We start from the raw sequence: 10,923 nt of genomic DNA on the forward strand, positions 1-10,923 counted from the left end.
TCAAGCAGCCTGTAAACATTGCTCCTGGAACTCTCTTCTAGAACTCCTCCGGCTCTTCTTGTTCTACCTTTACTGAACATTTGTTGTATCCTGTCTTCTACTCTGAGGGGTCCTTCAGCCCTCCCTCTGCAAGAATTGCAGTACCTTAGATGCAATGATGGTGTCTAATAATATAATGTTAAAAAAAAAAAATGCCTTAAAGCTAGAGCATGTCTTTTGTTTTCTAAGCGCCTTTTATGTTCACTTTTTCATTTGATCTTTATAACAATTTGAGGTCTTCCTCTACCTGTCTTCCTTTCTCCCTCTCCAAATGAAATACTGATTACATTTTTTTTAATCTACTTTTTTTTTTAAACATCACTTCTATTTTAGGAAGGCAATTTTGTTATGCAAAAGAATATGGGATCCTTAATAGATTCTCAGTCAGAATTGTTTCCTATTTTCTTTGTATCCCTATAATCTAGTCCTGTGTATTTTAGCACAATTGGCACTTTAAAAAAATAACAATAACAAAGCTAGTATGTATTATGTTTTAATATAATATCTTATTTTAATACAATATTTAATAAATGAACAAATGTCAGAACACCCAATTTCAATTCCAAATTATTTAATCTCTCTGGGGTTTGGTTTTTATTACTTACAAAATCCAAGCAGCAATCCAGGTTGTGAGAAGTGAACTTACTTTGAAGTAAGACCTAGTACATGATCTAGTACAGCGTGCTCTCCAAATACTGATTTGTTGGTCTTTAAGGGAGGAGAATGGCATTTCCCCCATTTTTTTAAAATAAAAACTAAAAGTTCAGATGGGTTAACTTGTCTAAGGTCACAAAAAGCAGTGATTTTTGTGACAAAAGTCACAAATGTTTCCCCAGTTCCCTTCCCACTGTCTTTCAATTAGACTATGGCTACCCTAATTCTGACTCACATAGTAGACACTGAATAAATAATATAATGATAATGATATTATAATAATATAATGATAATATTTACTGCTTTATTTGAAGACCCTATTATCTGCAGTCAGTTGCTTTGATCACATTATTCAAATTTAATAAAAACCCTGAGAGATAGTTGTTATTATACCTGGTTCACAGATAAAAATTAAAAAGGAGATTTAGAAAAGTTAACTAACTCAGTCAAGGCTTCAGTCAGTAAAAGGCAGACCTGGGACTTGAATCCACATCCTGAGACCCATGGTCTTTCCATTGATTCCTTTCCCTTCATGCTCTTTCTGAAGGAAAAATTCACATAGAAATATGACAGATTATTGGGAGAATTTATATAGTAGTCACTTGATCCAATGTATTCAGGGGGCCAAAAAACTCTCATTTAGTTTCTGCCTAATTGTCCCACTTCTCAAGTTGTTTATCAGGCAGTGTTGCTTTTGTCTACCCCTGGGGTGTAAAGGGACTCCCTGGGTGGTGCAAATGGTTAATGTGCTTGCTGCTAACTGAAAGGTTGGCAGTTTGAGTCCACCCAGAGGTGCCTTGGAAGAAAGGCCTGGTGATCTACTTCCAAAAAAACCAACCATTGAACACCCTATGGAGCACAGTCCTACTCTGATACACGTAGGGTCAACACGAGTTGAAACCGACTTGACAGTAATTGGCTGGCTTGTTGGTTGGTTGGCTGGTATATAAAGCAGAGCAAGGACTTGGAGAAGCAGCTAACACAGGCAGAGATGGGTGTGGTGGATCCAGAATAACAAATCTGCCAGATGAGTGCCAAAGACACATGGGCTCAACTCTGTTTTTAAGAAGAACACACTGAACTAAGTTGTCTGGGTGTAAACATGTGTCTCTTCTCAATAGAACCAGACTCCTCCAACAAGCTGTTTCAGGGACATAAGCTGGACCCATCTGTTCACTTGTGAATGTCGACTCCCAGCTGATGTATTTTTGTTGTTCTTGGCTCTATGAGCAAATGGCCAATAAGGAAGTAATTTCTATAGCTTCCCTGACCTGGTAACCAAAGCTCTTGGGTGTTTACTGGGCATGGCTAATCCCAATAGCTATGTTCAGCTCTCGGGAGAGACAAAGGCAGAGAGGCAAAGGAGAAAACCAAGTGACAGGAGTTTCAGAGGAGTCAGAACCAAGGTAGAGCTGAGGGTGGATAAGGAATTGTCAAATGGCTCTGAAAATTCATAAACAAGACAAGTGAGATCCATTCTGAACTCTTGAGTAGCTTCCATGGGACTTAACTCCTGTGCAGATTCAGGTATTTTGCTCAGAGCTTTATACATAAGCTCTTCCCATGTAGAAAGTTAGATATGTACATCTGAGGAGCCACATGTAACTGCTTTCAAACTATTTCCTTATAGGCCATGTTGCTAGTAGAAGAGGAATGGGCACAGGGGCAAGGCAAGTTACACAATACTGAGATACAAGTGCAACGCATTTACAAACACACCAACCAAAGGGCCAACCAGCCACAGTGGAAAAAGCAAGAAGATGGGAATAAAAGAGCAGTTTCTAACCTTAGCACTAACTTTATATACTGAGGAACAATCCTTAGCTTGCCTATGGTAGCACAAAGAATGCTGAGTAACTAGATACCAAACTTGCGTGCTAGTCTTACCTATTCCATTACCCAGCTTTGCAACCTAGTGGCCTCAGTTTTCTATAACCTTGGCTTTTTGGCTCTTGATACATAAAGCAGAGAGTCAGCACAATATAATGAAAAGTGCATCATATTAGGACTCAAAAGGCCTGAAGGTGGGGAGATTATTTAACCTCTAGTTGACTCAAGGCAAAAGTTACCAACAATTATGGAGCATCTACTAAATTCTGGGAATGTGGCAAAGAAAAAAAAAAAAAAACAGACAGAATTCCCATTCTCATGGGGCTTACCTTTTACAGGGGCAAATAGAAGATAAGAAACAAATTTGTTCACTTGGGATATAATGCCAGATCAAAATAAGCTCTATGAAAAATAAAGTGAGATAAGGAAAGAGGGAGACTTTGTCATTTTAGTTAGCATGGTCAAAGGCAAATAATCTCAACCTCAGAGAATTATTGGGAGAAAACTACAAGATCATGCATTTTAACACGCTATGTCATGAAGCAAATGTAAAATAACATTGTTATTATTTTCAAATGGCTAAAAGGGCTACTTCCCACAAGATAACAGTGGAGTTTTCAGGCTATGTTCATGTCTGAGAAATAAAGCTTAGACTTGGTGCCATTTCATTTTTTCTGGTTCCTTTCAATGTTGCCTCCTCAGTTTTTGTTTTTGTTTTTTCCATTTCTGTGGTGGGAACTTGACCTTTGGTAGCAGGGGCTTAGTGAATGTAAAACTTCTTAGGAGCAGTGGTATTTGATGCCGCTGATAAGAAGCCCATGGCTGGTGTCTGTTCCCCAGTGTTCCGGGCTGAGCACAGGGCTCACAGCTTGAAGGCTTGAGAAGAAGCCTGTTTGTTTTGGAGAGACTTGTCCACCAGGTGGTAGAACCACCGCGTTCAAGAAACAAGCCCTGGAGCAATCAGTTCAGTCTATCCCGCTGCTCAGAGCACAACAAAGGGCTCCACTGCGCAGTTACATCCCTGCCCAGAAAACATCTGTAGGTAGCAACACCCAGACCATGCCCTGATCTGACTCTTGCACTCAAGGTTCTGACATACATCTGTGAGAATGAATGGATTTTAGGGTTTTAGAAGAAAGTCATCCATCCAAGAGATGACTCTCCCTCATCAGAAGTAAAACTGTCTGTGCTTTGCTCAAGTACAACTTGATATCCTTGGTTCTGAGGAGGTTCTGCCTCTATATCAAGGTGACGCTTTACTGACGGATGTAGAATGTTTGACAATAATGGATAAAGATTTTACCCATTGTGATAAATGGCACTATGGGAAATTACAGAATAAGAAAATCATTTAAAATATTTTTGGTTGTCTAGTCAATCAAACACTTTGAGATGTAATTTGAATCTGTTGTTGTTCTCACCTAAAACCTTATATGGAATAAACTTTTTCTAAGAAAACTGTGGCAACCATCCTCCCAAATGGTCACAGTGATTATCACCTCCTGATACTCATGCCCTTGTATAGTCCCCTCCCACACAGAATCAGGACTGATGTGTGTGGCCAGTAGAATACAGTAGAAGTGATGACATGATTTTTGAGGTTAGGTCATAAAAGGCATTGCAGCTTCTACTTTGGCCTCTTAGGTTGCTCACTCCAGGGGAAGTAAGCTGCCATGGCATGAGGACACTCAAGCAGCTGTGTAGAAAGGCTCACATGGAAAGGAATTGAGACATCCTGCCTCCAGCCAGCACCAGCTTGATAGGCATAAGAGTAAGCAATCTTGGAAGTAGATCCTCTAGCCCCAGTCAAGCCTTCAGATGACTGCAGTGCTGGCCAATATCTAACTGCAATCTCATAAGATACCCTGAGCCATCACCCAGAGAAATCACTACTGAATTCCTGACCCACAGAAACTGTAAAAGATAATAAATGATTGTTGTTTCTAGCCACTAAATGTGGGGTAATTTATTACAAAGCAATAGATAACTGATACAAAACCTGTACTGAGATACCAGGATTGAGAGGAAGAGACTATAGGCTCCTGCACTTACTGGCCTAGAATCTCTTCAGACTGAGCACTGGATTGCAATGAATGCTATATCATCTTGCCCATCACAATATCAGTGATTTTTAGAGAATCATTTCTTGTAATTGGAATGCACATAAAGGCCTGATCTTTATATATTCTGTAGATAATATACACTCTGCAGATAATATACATTCTGTAGATAATATACGGATCTCCTATCAGATATTGGTTGAAGGCTGCTGGGGAGTTGGACATTAACTCCTTTATACTTCTGGCTTGCTATGCAGAGCGGGTTTCCGACTCCAGCAAAAGCCTGCAGGCAAGTGGACACGGGTGTTGGTGGCTGGAAGTTGAACCAGTGAGTTCAGAAGTGGTCTGGGTTGAGGAAATATGGCCAAGGGTACCAACCATAAACTTCAGTTATTAAGTCAAGACCTCACTCATGGGAGAAAGGCAAAAATCTAGTCATCAAATTTGTGGCTACAAGGTGGTGACTGAGCATCTGGAAGACAAACAAAGCCTAGCTATGCAAATGAGGGTTCAAAGTCAGGGCCAGTCTAGCAGCAAAGGCAAGTTGATGATAAGCCTGGCTTCCTAAATCACTCTTACTGTGAAGGAAAAGGAGGCTTAGAGACTGGGAATCCCAGTGCTTGCCTCTGAACCCTAATCACAGGAACAAGATTCACGAGGCTTACCCTGTTGGGACTTGCTACCACATCATTTCATTGCTGCTGGCTCTTAGCTGAAGCAGCTTTTCCTACTATGGGCTGTCAATGAGTAGCTCCTACTTAAGAGACAAGTCATTTAGAAATAAACTCAGCCAAGGGCTTCAAAACAACCAGAGGATAGTACTCTTCTTCTTAAGGAAAGCAGTGAGTTAAAGTGGGGCTCAGCATAATCTGAACCAGAGCCATGTTGTTGTTGTTAGCTGCTGTCAGGTTAGCCCCTGACTCATGGTGACCCCATGCACAACGGGTTAGGACTGTTATAGTCCATACATAGGGTTTTCATTGCCTGATTTTTGAAAATAGGTCACCAGTTCTTTCTTCCTAGCCCATCTTAGTCTGGAAGCTCCACTGAGAACTCTTCAGCATCACAGCAACATACATGCCTCCAGAGACAAACAGGTAGTGCCTGTGCATGAGGTGTATTGGTTAGGAATCGAACTTGGGTCTCCTGCATGGAAAGCAAGAATTCTACCACTGAACCATCACTGCCCCCAACAGAGCCCTAGAGCTATTCTATATGTGCTCTCTAGACCTTCTTGTATTGTAATAAGCACTTGGTAAAATGGTGTGCTCAGCGTGCCTTGGTACTGCCTTTTCCTTGGGAAACCCTCCTTCTTATTGAGGGTTGTTGCTGAGGCCCCATTACTTGAAACAGTTAATTAGGATAAAACACACAGAAAGATCCACCATGGAGAACAAATAAGCTGCTTGGGGATAGATTTGGTGAATCAATTGATTTCTTCATCATTAGCCCAGTGGTTCCATTATATTTCACATTCAGGGTCACACTAGAAAAATAAATAGTAGTTCTCCTAGTCTTTGTCCTTAATGTGCTTTGGGGCAGTGATTTAGATAGCAAAGAGCAGCTGCAGAAAACTCTTTGTATGTACTTTTTTCTCTTGTTTTTGCTTCTCTGACTTCAACCTCCAGAGGGTGCTGATCTTCCAAAAGACTAAACAGAAACATCAAGGCCTGGCACTGCAGAACACCGCTGCTTACTCTGCAGGAAGGGGAAGTTCTCAGCTGTTATTAACTCTCTATGAATAATGTATACTGGGGAAATTTAATCATAGACTTTATTAGCACTTATAAATGAGGTATCGGCCCCAAATAACATAAGAAATCCCCCAAACCATGGATTCCCCTATGCCTTGTGTCTTCTTTTAGAGAGATTCCTCCATCTCCGCACTGTTAGCTCTATATGTCTAGTAGGCTTTCTCTGGGAACTCTAACCCAGTATTTCCTGGTTATGCCTAGTATCTGGATAATATCAGAAAACTGGGAGAATCCTGGGGACCAGAAGCTAGCCTACAGATTTTCAGGGCAACCAGGAGGCAGCTGTGATACTTCAGGACTACATGCTAGCAAAAAAAAAACATTGGTTTTAAAGTTTGGTAGACCTAGCTTAGTCCCTGTAGTGCAAACAGTTAAGGTGTTTGGCACTAACTGAATGGTTGGTGGTTAAATTCACTCATCAGTGGGTGATCTACTTCTGAAAAATCAACCACTAAAAACCCTATGGAACACATATCTACTCTGACACACATGGGGTCCACATGAGTCAAAGCCAAATTGATGGCAACTGGTTTAGACCTGGCTTTAGATCCCACCTCTTCCTCTTACTAACTGTATGACATCTGGCAAGTTACTCAACCACATCTCAACCTTACCAGTAAGTGGAAATGGAAATTTAATCTCATAATATACTGGCATGGAATAAATCAGTTTGAACATGTAAAACAGTAGCACTGTGACTGACAGAAAATAAGTGCTTTATAAGCATTAATTCCTTCTCTGTCATCTTTCTTTCTACCTTTAATAATGCCATACTAGATGTGAGTTACAATATTGAAGGATTCTATGGGCAAAATATTGAATAACACAGGAAGCATCAAAAGAAGATGGAAGGGATACACAAAGTCACTGTACCAAAAAGAACTGGTTGACATTCAACCATTTCAGGAGGTAGCTAACATATGATCAAGAACCAGTGGTATTGGAGGAAGAAGCTCAAGCTGCACTGAAGGCACTGGTGAAAAACAAGGCTCCAGGAACTGAGGGAATACCAACTGAGATGTTTCAACAAATGGATGCAATGCTGGAAGCACTCACTCATCTATGTCTAGAAATTTGGGAGAAAACTACCTGGACAACTGACTGGAAGAGATCCATATTTGTGTCCATTTCAAAGAAAGGTGATCTAAAGTAATGTGGAAATTATTAAACAACATCATTAATCTTATACGCAAGTAAAATTTTGCTGAGGATAATTCAAAAACGGTTGCAGCAGTACATCAACAGGGAACTGCCAGAAATTCAAGCCAGATTCAAAAGAGGATATGGAACAAGGGACATCAATGCTGATGTCAGACGGATCTTGGCTGAAAGCAGAGATACCAGAAAGGTATTTACCTGTGTTTTATTGCTATGTAAAGACATTCAACGGTGTAGATCATAATATACTACAGATAACATTGTGAAGAAAGGGAATTCAAGAACACTTCATTGTGCTTATGAGGAACTTGTACATAGACCAAAAGGCAGTACTTCGAGCAGAACAAGGGGACACTGTGTGGTTTAAAATCAGGAAAGTTGTATGTCAGGGTTGAATCCTTTCACTTTACGTATTTAACCTCTATGTTCAGCAAGTGATCTGAGTAGCTGGACTATATGAAGAAGAATACAGCATCAGGATTGGAGGAAGACTCATTAACAACCTGTGATATGCAAATGGCACAACCTTGCTTGCTGAAAGCCAAGAGAACTTGAAGCATTTACCGATGAAGATCAAAGACTACAGCCTTCAGTATGGATTACACCTCAACATAAAGAAAACAAAAATCCTCACAACTGGACCAAGAAACAGCATCATGATAAATGGAAAAAAGATTGAAGTTGTCAAGTATTTCATTTTACTTGGATCCACAATCAACACCTGTGGAAGCAGCAGTCAAGAAATCAAACGACGTACCACATTGGGCACATCTGCTGTAGAAGGCCTCTTTAAAGTGTGAAAAAGCAAAGATGGAACTTTGAGGGCTAAACTGAGCCTGACCCAAGCCATGGTATTTTTCAATCGCCTCATATGCATGCAAAAGCCGGACAATAAATAAGGAAGACCGAAGAAAAATTGATGCATTTGAATTATGGTATTGTTGAAGAATAGTGAATACGCCATGGAATGCCAGAAGAATGATGTCACGGATTAAATTGTGCCCCCAAAAAATATCTGTCATCTTGTCTAGGCTATGGTTCCCAGTATTGTGTGAATTGTCCACCACTTTGTCATCTGATGTGATTCTCCTATGTGTTGTAAATCCTATCTCTATGATGTGATGAGATGGGATTAGCAACAGTTATGTTAATGTGGCAAGACTCAATCTACAAGATTAGATTGTGTTTTAAACCAATCTCTTTTGCAATATAAAAGAAGTGAGCAGAGAGACAGAGGGACCTCATACCACCAAGAAAGCTGTGCCAGGAGCAGAATGCATCCTTTGGACCCAGAATTCCTGCATGGAGAAGCTCTTAGACCAAGGGAAGATTGATGACAAGGACCTTCCTCCAGAGCTGACAGGGAGAGGACCTTCTCCTGGAGCTGCCATCCTGAATTTGGACTTCTAGCCTACTAGACTGTGAAAGAATAAACTTCTGTGTGTTGAAGCCATCCACTTGTGGTATTTCTGTTACAGCAGCACTAGATGACTAAGACAAATGAACATATTTGTCTTGGAAGAAGTACGGCTAGAATGCTCCTTGGAAGCAAGGATAGCAAGACTTCATTCCTGTCAAGTACTTAGAACATGTTATTAGGAGAGACCAGTCCCTGGAGAAGGACATCATGCTTGGTAAAGTAGAGGGTCAGTAAAGAGAGGAAGACCTCAACGAGATGGATTGACACAGTGGTTGCAACAATGGGCTCAAACATGGCAGCGATTGTGAGGATGGTACAGGACTGGGCAGTTTTTTGTTCTGTTGTACATAGGGTTGCTGTGAGTCAGAACTGACTGGAGGGCACCTAACAACAACAACAGACGGGACAAATTCCTGGAAATTTTCCTACAGACACCTCAGTCACTTACTTATGCCCAATCTTGTTGTTGTTCTTAGTTGTCATCGAGTTAATTCTGACTCGTGATGACCCCATGTGTGTCAAAGTAGAACTGCTCCATAGAGTTTTCAAGACTGACCTTTCAGAAGCAGATTACCAGACCTGTCTTCTGAGGTGACTCTGGGTAGGTTTGAACTAACAACCTTTCAGTTAGTAGTCCAATGCTTAACCCTTTGTGTCACCCAGAAACCCAACCCAATCTTTGCATCCCTCAAAAATAAACTCTTATTTGGTTGTCATCCTCCAAACAACAAGGAAGAGTGAAGGCCATGTAAGAGTCAGAAAGCAAGATAACCAAGTGGCCCTGGGGCTCTCTCACTTTTTTATCCCGACCCCTATGGATTTGGAGGGAGTGGGCAGAGTCCTTGTTGTTGTTGCTAAGTGCTGTAGAGACTATTTCAACTCATAGCAACCCCATGTGACACAGTAAAACTGCCCCCATAGGGTTTTCTAGGTTGTAATCTTTATGGGAGAAGATCACCAGGTCTTTCTCCCATGGCACACCTAGGTGGGTTCAAACCATCAACCTTTTGGTTAACAACCAGTCATTTAAACCTCACACATCAGTGTCCTTATCAATCTTTTGGGAATAAAGTTGGAAACTTACTTAGCAAGAAACTCTCCTATAATGTGAAGCACCCCACCCCACCATCCCCACCTCATGTGCCCTGTGTGTTTCAAGGATGATGCCAAAAAGGGTAAGTCCAGGAAGTTCAGAAGAGAATCTTGAGTAAATGTACCTCCTTTCTCAGAAAAGAAGCCCTTGGATCCCAGAATGCTCCCCAAAGAGTCATTGAGCTGTTACCATGGAAGGAAGACCATGTTCTAAATCCTGACTGGAAGCTGGATCCTTGTCCTTGTTTCTGTCTAGCAAGGGAGACAGGCGATAAACAAGCAGTTACAACAGAGTGGAATAAGTGTTTTGCATTTTGAGGCAAGTATCACATGTCTCGGGCTGAAATTGTAGAGATGGGCTTTGTTGAGGATGACCCACATCCTTCATCACTTGCCATCTTCAGCAGCCAAGATAACTTGTCTGGGCTGAACCCTCTTTGAATTCCCTGTCCCTATCTTATCATGTAACTTCTGTGTCTCAGCTTATTTGTCATAAGAAAGGGCCAGAAACTAGGCTTAGGATATTGCAGGGATAGATCTAACCAGAGCCTAACCAGAGGGAAAATGTATAGAGAATTAGACATTTTGATGTTTTTAAAAATGTGTTTTTAGAATTTATTCTGAGAGTCTTGTTACAAAATTGAAGTATCTTTAAACACCTGTCATTTACCAAACATCCTATTTTGGCCAGGATGCTCCAAGTTTTAACAATGAAAGTCCCATATCCTGGGAAACTCCTTAACAAAAAAAAACAGATGCTGTCGAGGTGATTCTGACTCATAGGAACCCCTTAGACCTGGGTAAACTGGAACAATTGGTCATCCTATCTGTCTGGACATAGATTACTAGCAGAGCACAGAGACAACATACCAACCCAATGTTTAAGCTCTGAAACATGAAGGCATAAAATCATAAG

The sequence above is a fragment of the Trichechus manatus genome, unplaced genomic scaffold, assembly GCF_000243295.1.
Source record: "Trichechus manatus latirostris isolate Lorelei unplaced genomic scaffold, TriManLat1.0 scaffold00065, whole genome shotgun sequence".
NCBI classification, from domain to species: domain Eukaryota; kingdom Metazoa; phylum Chordata; class Mammalia; order Sirenia; family Trichechidae; genus Trichechus; species Trichechus manatus.